Raw genomic sequence first — 12,345 nt, forward strand, 5'->3', positions numbered from 1 at the left:
ATTTTATGACTGGAATCATTGTATTGTTCTCCAAACGGATCCTCTCATCCTGTTTGTTTTGTAGGAGGAGAGAAGAGAACCCGTCGGCTAGCCACTGAGTGACTTAGGAATGCTGGTTTTAGTCCAGAGGTACAGGAGAGAATCAGTGTGAGCGTAGAAGGGCAGACCCATTTGCTGGTCTTGTGACCGAAGAAGACTTTTGCTTTAGAATCCTCTGAAAGACAGTTGAGAATATTTGTCAGAGGTACTGTAGAGCTGGAGTTGATGAGTGACAGAAATTGAGAGCTTCAGTTTCGAAATAAATGATTTATTTATGAAATTTAAAGTTGATCGAACACCTTGATAATATATAAACTTCTTTCGAAATAAATGATTTGATTTATGCGATTTAAACTTAACGCAACGTCAGCCCTTGGACGCATACAAACTTAGAGGTAATTCGTAACTGAGACTTCTGTATAAACGCTCCCAACATATTCGTTAGTGCGTGGGCGGCATTCGGATATATTGCCTTAAAAAGGGTGAGGGGAGGGGGGGGGGGTGCAGTTAAGGGAGGGCCATTCGTCTACTGGTCAAAGAGTGTGACCTGTGTTCGATCAAGACAAATAGGCCAACTGCCCAAATAGAAATGGCGTCGGTTTCTCAGATGATCATCGCCACCCCACCCTCTCTCTCTCTCTCTCTCTCTCTCTCGTAAATTAAAAAAAAAGATTTCCTTGTACTTTCCACGAGAGAGAGAGAGAGAAGAAGAAAAAGGAGCGGAGGGCCTGATAGCTACTTGAATTTTATGAGAGAGAGAGAGAGAGAGAGAGAGAGAGAGAGAGAGAGAGAGAGAGAGAGAGAGAGACTGATAGATGAAATTTAATTGTTATTAGATTTGCATTACACCGAAATATCTGTCTACTTACATATTTTAAACATCTCTAATTTACACATATTTATTTTTTATTGTTGTCAGGTAAGTTCCAGAAGGTCGTCCATTCCTGTGGGTGGTGTGAGTTCGCTTTCTTCATTTTGTTTCCTTTATTTTGGGGGGAGAAATTGCTTCATTGTACTCTCTTCAGGAAGTAACTTTTAATAGTCTTTATGGCGGATATTTAAGCTGCAGCTTTGCCCTCAATAAATATTTCCAGTTATTCCCAAATTATTTACGCGTAATATTCGTTATTATTATTATTATTATTATTATTATTATTATTATTATTATTATTATTATTATTATTATTATTATTATTATTATTCAGAAGATGAAGAACCCTATTGATATGGAACAAGCCCACAAAAGGGGCCACTGACTTAAAATTGAGGCTTTCAAAGAATATTATGGTGTTCATTCGAAAGAAGTAACAGGGTAATAGGAAATGCAGAGAAAGAGAAATTGTTAGAAAAACAGGTAAATTAATGATTTGATGAAAAAATAATATTTATTCTTTTTGAATATTTCTGTCCTCTGTGACCCCATTCTCTTCAAGGGGAAAGGAACCAGCATGTGTTCTCGCCCTGATTATTTTTCTTAGAATATTTTATATCTCGTCTTCCAACGCTGATGAATTTCGTTTCAGTATGGGGATACTGCGCCTGGCTTTCTTCTCTTCGCTTCCATCTCTGTTGTCAGTAAGCCTTGGCGGAGGTTTGCGATTTAAATATCTTTTTATCGATTGGCTTGGCGTTTGGGGGCCTTCATTTGAGGAAAAACCACAAAAATGATAATGATTAAAGTAGATTATTCTCAAATTCTGCAAATGGCAACTCATTCCTCATTGAATTAATTCCTTGTTAAAAAGAATCCTATTTCCTGAAGGACTTCCCTTTGCATCCTGAACCTCATAACATAATTCTAGGTGGTTCTTCTTTCACCTCATTTGCATAGGAAGGAGATGGAGGAGGTCCTCCTTGTTCTGTCCGAATTTGGGCTGTTAAGTCGACCCTTATATCCCGTGAGGTGTCAGTTTGAATCAGTTCCAGCCACCATGTCAGGGGGAAGTTGTTTCCCCCGAAATGTTGTTTTGTTTTTCTCAGATTTTGTGTTGCTTTGTGACTTCCGCTTTGTTTTTTATGGACATACTTGTATTATTATTATTATTACTATTATTATTGTTATTATTATTATTATAAAAAACAATTGCTGTTTCAACGGCATTGAGCTTATAGAGTCTTCTCTGTTCTTATATTATCTTCTGCCCTAAAAGGGGCCTCCTTCCATATTATTATTATTATTATTATTATTATTATTATTATTATTATTATTATTATTATTATTATTATTAACTAATAACCTGGAGTTGGTTTAGGGTCACGTGATTAGAATCAAACTATAACTTATTTTGGAGGTTTTCTTGTCAAAGCAGAAGTGCAAATATCTCTCTCTCTCTCTCTCTCTCTCTCTCTCTCTCTCTCTCTCTCTCTCTCTCTCTCTCTCTCTCTCCTTCCTTACATCAGCTTTGACGATGTGCTATTTGGAATAATCGAAAACATAAGAACTGATTCACCTTCGGAAGTCACAATTGTTGGCAAAGAAGAAGAAGAAGAAGAAGAACCAGGAGGAGGAGGAGGAGGAGGAGGAGGAGGAGGAGGAGGAGGAGGAGGAGGAGGAGGAGGAGGAGGAGGAGGAGGAAGAGTTGTTGTCTTATCTCCCCTTCTTCTTCTTCTTCTTTCGGTTCAGGGTTCATCTCTTGCACTTGAGATATATCTGTGGCAGTGTGCACTGTATCGCTTCCTGTCCTGTCTCTCTTCCTCTTCCCCTCTTATCTCCATCAATCTCTCCTTTTATTTATCTGTCAGTTGTGTTGGACAACATTGGTGGAGAGAAAGAGAGAATCTGTAAAGGTCTCTTTGTTTATCTCTCAGTCATTTCTCGCTCGGGAGATAATAACGGAAGGGTGTTATTTGTTAATGTTTTCAAAGACCTGATCTCGTAGGGGTGTAGAGCCATCAGTGCACCTCACGCGGTGCAATGTAGGCATTAGTTAAGAAGGTTCCTTGCAGCGCCCCTTCGGCCCCTAGCTGCAACCCCTTTCATTCCTTTTACCGTACCTCCGTTCATATTCTCTGTCTTCCATTTTACTTTCCACCATCTCCTAACAATTGTTTCATAGTGCAACTGCAAGAGGTTTTCCTCCTGTTATGCCTGTAAGACCTTTCTACTCAGTTTCTCAATTTCCCTTTCAGCGCTGAATGACCTAAATTGTATATGTTAAGAGAGAGTCGATATTGAGATGGGTTGGGCATGTGGTGAGGATGTGAGAGGAGGAATGTTTGAAGAGTGCCTAGGTGGGGCCTGTTATGAGGGGTAGAAGGTCGAGAGAGGGAGGCAAAGGATCAGATGGCTTGAGAAGGCGAGGAAGGATTTGAAGGAGAAGGGTTCAGCAGAAGAAGATGCTGTTGAAAGGATTGGTTGAAGATGACGCATCAAGGCAACCGACCCCTTAGCTTAAGGATAGAGGTGGGGATGAAGATGATCTTATTCCTCACACCGCTGGACTGTGGAACAGTCTCCCTACTAAGGATATTGTCCAATAGGAACCTCAAAATTTCAAGCGAGGATCAGTGCATTACTTTCCTAACATAATTCTCCTTGTACAGTAGTTCAATAATTTACTTATGTTTTTTCTATTTATTATTTTTTCAATTTGTTTTCTTTGTTAATAAGTGATCTCTTCTTTCTATATCGTCTTTTACCTTCAGTTAGTTATTTTCAATGAACACCATAATATTCTTTGGAAGCCTAAGTTTCAAGTCAGTGGCCCCTGTGGTGGGTTTGTTCCACATGAATAGGGTTCATCTTCTGAATAATAATAATAATAATAATAATAATAATAATAATAATAATAATAATAATAATAATAATAATAATACAGTTTTTCATGTAAAAGTTTCTTTTTAAATGTAACTGAGGATCATAGAGAGAGAAGAAAGAGAAACCTCTCATTTAAGACACAGAGGAGGAGGAGGAGGAGGAGGCAGAGAGCGCAGCATCAGGCAGCCTCCCAAACGAGGGCTGAGAGTGTCAGAATTTCAACCTTTTCAGTTTGATGTTTCTTCTCACTCAGGGAAATTAGTTACGGGGGGCGGGTGGGAGGAAGGTTTTAAGGTTCTCGCTTCCTTTATTTTTGGTGAACTTCACTGCTCTTATTTGTAAGTCATTCAGTTTTTCCTGATGGCTCTTTCCTCTTACCAAGAACCTGGAGGTTGTGTCATTTGACGTGGGTTTTGTGTTTTGTCTGTTTGTGGAATGGAATGGAATATCAGACTTAGCTTAAAGGCCAAGCACTGGGACCTATGAGGCAATCACTGCTGAAAGGGAAATTGAGAGTAGAAAGGTTTGAAAGGTGTAACAGGAGGAAAACCTTTTGCAGTTGCACTATGGAACAATTGCTAGGAGGGGTTGAGGAAAGTACGATGGAAGAAAGAGAATATGAACGGAGGTACAGTCAAAGGAATGAAAGGGGGTGCAGCTATGGTCCTTAGAAGGGAGGTTGCAAAGAACTTAAGTAATGCCTACAGTGCACCGCGTGAGGTGCACTGTCTGTTTTGTTTGTTCAGAAGATATTCCAAAATGCTATAGCTAGAACTGAAGTGTAGAGCAGAATTTATAAGTATATTCTGAATTATTGACAAAGTATGCAATAGAGTACGGAAGAAGTTGCTTATTTGGGGGCTGTGCCTTACTTCGGCAGTTGTGAAACTTAGTCACATTATTTTGCATAAATCTCATTTTAGTTAAAGAGTTCTAATCCATGAATAAGTTTTATTGACCCCCAGAATCATTCTGGGACGAATCGTTCTCACAGGCTTTCGTACAATCTGAAAATAAACAAAGCCTTAATTGAAGTAGAGCGTTCTCTCTACGCATGCGCAGGTTAAGTGATTTTAATTGGTTTTTTAATGAAGTATAACGCAAACGTAGTTACGTTACGAATAATAAATCAGCTTTGTGTTGACAGACTTAGCAACTTTATGTTGTCTTGAGACATATCCGAATGTAGCCAAGGGTCATACTCTATGCGTTCATGTCTTATAGCACCACCATTGTTCCATCCTGTCGGGAATACTTTATTGTTTTTCTGTCAAATAAAATTATAATTAGTCTCTATTTAACTGTTTCCTTTAATAGGGGTGGCACCATGTAGAAACAAAACGTCATTCACTGCTAGGTTACTTCTCAGTTGCTAGTTGAAGGACGAACTTCTGTGCAGGAAACTTTCAGATCTTCTTTCAATTCATATATCTAATTGGGATGCCTAATAGTGTTATTATCATTATCAACTAAAACAAGATCATTATCAATCATTATCAACACCACTGCTGTTCATATTACAATGATCATGATGATTGCAAAGCAAGGAATGTAAAGACAAAACCTCAACTATTTCTTTTATAGAGAATTCAGTTCACTTTCCCCCCTTGAACGCCAATATTAAATTCCGCGAACATTTTCCTTTTCCTCGCCAAAACAGCCAAAACAGCCTCCCTCCAAAACACAGGAAGGACCCATTTAAATACTGTTGAGAATTTGCAAAGGGTTCGTTCATATTCATGAAGGCTCTTCCCCCAAGGAGGTGGCGATGTGTCAGTAGAGATTTTTTTTTTTTATTCTGTGGGTGTATTTTGCTGGTAGTTTTTAGTTTTCTATAAAGAAAACTATTGAGATGGCTTTGTCTGTCCGTCCGCACTTTTTCTGTCCGCCCTCAGATCTTAAAAACTACTGAGGCTAGGGGTTGCAAATTGGTATGTTGATCATCCACCCTCCACTCATGAAACATACCAAATTGCAGCCCTCTACCCTGAATAGTTTTTATTTCATTGAAGGTTAAGGTTAGGCATGGATGGTGCGTATGGCAGCGCTTTCCGGAGGCGTGTGACACACCTTCACTTGACCGCGTCTGGGGAACAACTTAGCGCTGCCCGGTCATAGCAGCATTACACGCTGTACAGGAAAGTCGATGGGCATTTTTTACTTGTTAAATATTTTGTTTTATTTTACATCTTATTGTTGCGATGTTCAGTGAAGAAAGTAGCTTGTTTTTCCCTTCTTTAAAAAAATTTTCATATTGAAAAATGTCTATTTTTCAGTGTGAGGTTCTAAGCATCTTTAAGAAAAGGAAGAGAGAGAGAGAGAGAGAGAGAGAGAGAGAGAGAGAGAGAGAGAGAGAGAGAGAGCCTCTTTCTGAAGCCTATTCACTGTCCAATGTTTTTATTTCAGTCGTGTATTACTTCAAGGTCAAAAATGTTTCCAAAAATTCTTTGTCTTTTGTTTTTTTGTTTGTGTTTTTTTTATCATGATTACCCCCAGTAGTATGGACGTTGACACCGTGTGTTTGTGCATGTTTATGTGTGTTTGTTACAAATCGTTTCGTGCACATACATCAATATCCTTCTGGGACCGATCGACCCCAGACACAAGATCCACTCCTTATTCCTCCCGACGAGAGTCCTGCAGGAGAGAGGCGCCCAGCCAGGCGAGAAAGGAAAGGATCCTTCAAGGGAGATTCTCCTCTGTCTAGGCATTCCTCCCGTCGCAGGAAAATCGGAATCAAACGACGAACAAACAGCCGACAAACAACGCTGTTTCATCGTTTGTTCCTTCCGTCCTTCGTTGCTTTGGAGGAAAAGAGAATGAATCTTTTTGTGTCTTCTCTCTCTGTGGGAGGTCTGAAGGGCAAACAGTTATTTGTTATATAGCTTCTGATTTGTGTCTGTTGAAGCTTGTTTGTGTTCATTGTTTATACTTTTTCATTCGTTACTTATCGTTACTCTTTTGTTTGTTTTCGCTTTGTATCCACAAGTAGGCGTTTCATTCCGCCGAGGTTTCATCTGCATACGGGTAATTTGGAGTCGTGTTCATTTGAACGTTTAAACCAATGTTGGTATTATTAATAGTAATAATGACAGTTTATTGAATTTTTCTTCTCTGATTAGTTTAGGGTTCCTTGTGAATATGTCTGTGCGTTTTTCCCTCAATTAGCGCTGAAGGAATCGGTAATTTTCGTCCTGCCAAAGATTCTGAAATTGAGAAATTTGGAAGCAGCGAGTAAAATTTTTCTTGGAAGAATTAGAAAAAAATTATTCTTGGCAAATTACTTTTGTCTTTTGACATTATGAGATTGCTCTTAATGAGAAATTATTTCTCTCTCTCTCTCTCTCTCTCTCTCTCTCTCTCTCTCTCTCTCTCTCTCTCAAGAAGCTGGTCTTCTCAAATATATTTGACAGCTGTGCTGTCTTAGTATATATATATTATATATATTTTCATGATGTTGCCTTGTAATACGTATATCCTCCTATAATTTTGACATATTTACTTTTTTCATGTGTTATGTTTAATGATAATGGTTGTTGAAGTGTCATTTTTAGTTTGACATCAGATCTCAAAAGAACTTGATTAAGTTACTTGATAGCGTAATTTAGAATTAATACAATTTTAATAGTAACGTAATTTAGAACGAATATCTTTCTTGGTAAAAGCGTAGCTTGTGAACACGTGTGTGTGTCCACCAGGCTTGTTTCATTTCAGTTGTCATCAGTTGAGATAAGAGGGAACGCTTTGTTTTGGGTTAGCGGTGACAGATTTGCAAAACAAACGCCGATTCGTCCCATATGGGCTCGAGACGAGTGATTTCATGTTGTTACATGCGTTGTTCGAGTCACGTATGCCACTTGGAGAGAAAGAATACATGTAAGATTGCGTTCAAAACGTTTTGGTGGGATGACGTAACTTTCTTCTAGAAGCTTCTCCATTGTCTCTCGCACCCAAAACGCTTTAGTGACGTCACCTCCCTGCTTCTAGAACTTTTGTATCTCGTACCCAAAATGCTTTAATGACATCATGTAATTGTTTCACGTATTACTGGAATCCTAAAATCTATTTCATTCTGATTTCTGAGACCAGTCGATTTGGTTCCATATCTCTCTCTCTCTCTCTCATTCCTAATTAGGAAGAGATTACTTTTAACGTAAATTTTTGTGGTCACTTTTAACATTAACTTTTGAGATCTGAATTTAGCAAAGTTATTTAGTTCGTAACGGCGCCTGGTAAAAAAGTGTGTATTGTGTAACGCAGCTGCAGCAAGTGATTTACAGAGGTTTTCACAAGTTGTGTAAGGTAACGTGAAATTTTACTTATTGATACCATGGTATGATAAGTTAGGAGGTTATGGTGTGATAAGTTAGGAAATTTTGAACAAGTGAAATCATTATTGATAAATCTTACGTGTATTTTTGTGTGTTTTTCTATTTACAATTTCTTTATATTTTCACATTTTTATGTTTGTGATGTAACATTTATTTACATAGCATTGTAAATATTTCTTGGTAATTTAACATTGCATACTTAATTTAACATTGCATACTTAATTTAACATTGCATACTTGATTTCATTTATTGAGATTTTCTTTTTAAATCTTGAGTAATTCTTGATAGTTTAAATTTTACTTGATTAATTTAAATTCCTGATAAAGTTTTTGTGAATTAGTTTTGTTTCATAATTTAATTCAAGAATTCATTGAGTTTTGTGTTATTTTCAACTAATAGTAAATTTTTCAGATTGTGAATTCTAATTAATTGTGAATTCTAGTTATAAACTTTGAATCTGAAAATAAATTTTTGTATTTAACATTTTTAGAAAAACAGTGTTTCATTTATTGATCACCAGTGAATAGGATTGATTGTGTGTGCATAAGGCAAAGTGATAAACATGTTTTGTTCTTTTAGTTTTGCTAAAGTGAATTAAGACCAGGGAAACAGTTAGAGTTTTTTGATGGAGTGATGCCCTTTTACTCTAGAAGATTTCTAGTTTAATTTTTTATACCTCACATATATTCTGATAGACTTAGTTTGATTTTTCAAGTGATTGATAAATAAGATTTTTCTTAAGGGATCACTGTTACCTTTAGAGTATTCAGTCGTAACAATTAATGTTGTGAGAGTTCAGGTATCTGGCTGAAGTGAGGTATATTTTTGAATCTTGAGATTAGTTGTGTAATAACCAGGTACTTGATACGCATCGTGACATAATATTGTTTGGTGCCCAGAGACCCGTGGAACAAAACAAAATATCACTCTGGTTTATGGTTTATACTGGTGGTGTTAGGGATATATTTTGATAGGAGAGTGACCACATAGTTATTTTTTGCTTTGTATTGTGAATTATTTAGTTGAGTAACTTAGAGAAAATGGCTCTGTTCAATGTTCAGAGGTTTTTAGCAGCTCCTTCCATCCAAGAGTTATCTGAATCCAACCTGACTAAGGCACAGTGGATTGCTTTAGCAGTAGCATGTGGGGGTAATGTGTCTAGTGGTATGATTAAGGCACAAATCAAATATATTGCAATCCAAGCATTGATGGACTCTGGTAAAGTAGATGAAGAGTTAGGAGAGGCACAGGAATTGTTGAATGCAGCTGAGGCAGAATTTACAGATAAACATGAGCAAAAGAAAGAGAAAAGTGATGCAGAAGCAGAACTTAGACGTATAGAAGCAGAAGAAAATTTGATTAAGCTGAGGATACAGGCTGAAAGAGAGAAAATGCAAGCAGAAAGAGAAAGAGAAGATAGAGAAAAAAGAGAAAGAAAGGAAAGAGAAGAAGAAAAAGCAGCAGAAGAAGAAAGAGAAAGAGCAAAAGAAGAAAGAGAAAGAGCAAAAGAGGAGAGAGAAAGAGCAAGACATGAAAGGGAGATGGAGTTAATAAAAGCTCGATCCACATTACCTGTAATACCGTCTAACCCTACTCAAGGTAATTCAGACCCTGTATTTGATGTAGTAAGAGTGCAGAAGTTAATTCCAAAATTTACAGAAGAAGCCCCAGATGAGTTTTTTGATCACTTTGAAAAAGTAGCTTCAGGTATGGGATGGCCAGAGGATAAATGGTCGGTCTTGTTACAGAGTGTTCTCATTGGTAAAGGAAGAAGTGCCTATTTAGCCTTATCAGCTGATCAGTGTAAAGAGTACAAGGTACTCAAACATAATGTGCTACAAGTTTACCAGATGACCCTGAATATTATAATGAAAGATTCAGATCTTTGAGAAAGGATGACAAGATAACTTTCTTGGATTATGCTTACAAAGTAAGAAGATGTTTTAAACGATGGTTGGAGGCTGCTAAAGTTAAATCTATGGACGAACTTGAGGAGTTAGTAGTCCTAGAACAATATCTTAGAGGAATTCCTGAACACATAAGAGCCTATTTAAGAGAGAGAGAGGTTAAAAAACTTGACAAAGCTGCTACATTGAGCGAAGATTTTAATATAATTTCTAGCAAAAGAAATTATAATGTCAAGTACCAGAACCAACAACGCACAGGTTTCAGATCTCATCCAAATTTCAGGAACATTACAACTGGAAATCCTTCTAGTGGCTATGCCAATACAAAGTCAGGTAACACCCTCAGCAATTAAATGTTAAATCCTCATCATCCAGTCAGTTTTCAAGACAGATACAGAAGACTAATGTTGTCTGCTACAAGTGTGGAAGAGTAGGACACTACAGTCGAGATTGTTATCAGACACAACAGCAGACCAAACCAGTTGGTCAAGTGGTTAAAGGTAACCAGGTGAAGCAAACTACGAAGAGCAGTGTGGGAACGACTGAGACTAAACAAGCAGAGTGTTTAGCAACCAGTGGAAATGTAACTTCAAGCAGTGAGTGGCTGAGCAGCTTAGAGGCTTTTAAGCCATATATCTATGAAGGTACGCTGACAACTCAAGGAGGAAGTGTGCAGGTACCAGTCAAGGTATTACGTGATACGGGGAGTAACCATAGTGTGGTAGTTCGTGGTGCTCACCCACAGTTGGAGAAGAATCTCACCGGAGATTCAGTTATTTTGAAGGGTATAGGAGGAGAAGAGGTAACTCCTATATGCCGCTTGCATTTGTCCTGTGAATTGGTGACAGGAAATGTTGATTTTGCTGTAAAGGACTCACTAGCTGTTGAAGGTGTACATGTTTTACTGGGTAATGAAGTTGGTGGTGTACCATTTGTTCCTTGTCCTATAGTGACAGACAAACCGTTAAGGGTTAGTCCTACGGTTGATTTAGAGAAAAAAAAAAACCCACCTGTTTCCAAGTTATGTAACTACCAGGAGTATGAAGAGAACTGTGTCTGCAAGTGAAGATACTGAGGATTTACCTGCACCAGAAGAATCAAGTGAAGGATCTTTAAGATTAGAAGAACTGTTCCAGGAAAGTGAAGTTTCCCCTAGTGTTAGTAGTGAAGAGATTTCCCAAGAAGAAGAGGATCCTGTTGTTATTGAAGAGACTCCGAGTAGTCAAAGAGTTCCTGAAGATAGTAGTGAAACTGTAGAAGCAGAGTTAGCAGATATGGAGAGTTCAGCCCTTGAAGTTGGTCAAGTGACAAGAGAAAGCTAATGAAACTGCAGAAGAGGGATACAACGTTGGCTGATTTGTTCTTCAGAGTTGTTGATCAAGAAGAGATGCAACAAACCTCTACCTGTTATTATCTAAAGGAAGGATTGCTAATGAGGAAGCATCGACCTGCAGATATACCAGGAAATGCTGAATGGGGTGAATATCATCAAATTTTGATTCCATATCCATTGAGGAAACAAGTTGTAGCAGTAGCGCACGAGTCTGGACATATGGGAATCAGGAAGACTGTTGAGAAGATTATGAAGTATTTTTTCTGGCCTGGACTTCACAAGGACGTTAGCAAATTTTGCAGTGTGTGTCACACATGCCAGATAGCTGGAAAACCGAATGAAACCATTCAGAAAGCACCCCTACATCCCATAGAAGTTAGAGGAGAACCCTTTAGCAAGGTAATTATAGATGTGGTTGGGCCACTTCCGAAAACAAAGAAAGGAAATGAATATCTATTAACATTAATGTGTCCAGTGACTAGGTATCCTGAGGCGATTCCTGTAAGAAGTATAAGTGCAAAGGTAATTGCTGAGAAGTTGGTGGAGTTTTTCTCCAAGTTTGGAATACCAGAAATTGTGCAAAGTGATAGAGGAACGAACTTTACTTCAAAATTATTCCAGGATGTGATGAACTTGTTAGGAGTAAAACAACAGTTATCAACTGCTTATCATCCAGAGACTCAAGGAGCCTTGGAAAGGTTCCACCAGACATTGAAAAGTATGTTAACTAAGTATTGTAATGAATCAGGAAGAGAATGGGATGCTGGTTTACCTTTAATGTTATTTGAAGTTAGGAATGCTTATCAAGAAAGCATGGGATGTTCACCAAATGAAATGATTTTTGGTCGAGACATTAGAGGTCCATTGAAGATTCTTGCAGAGAATTGGGAAGAAAATCAAGAGGAAATCCAAGGAGAATATGTGAAGAACTTGAGGAAAAGATTAAGAGAAATTAGAAAATTCTCTTTAGAAAATTT

Source organism: Macrobrachium rosenbergii, chromosome 13 (assembly GCF_040412425.1).
Source record: "Macrobrachium rosenbergii isolate ZJJX-2024 chromosome 13, ASM4041242v1, whole genome shotgun sequence".
In the NCBI taxonomy this organism is placed as follows: Eukaryota; Metazoa; Arthropoda; class Malacostraca; order Decapoda; family Palaemonidae; genus Macrobrachium; species Macrobrachium rosenbergii.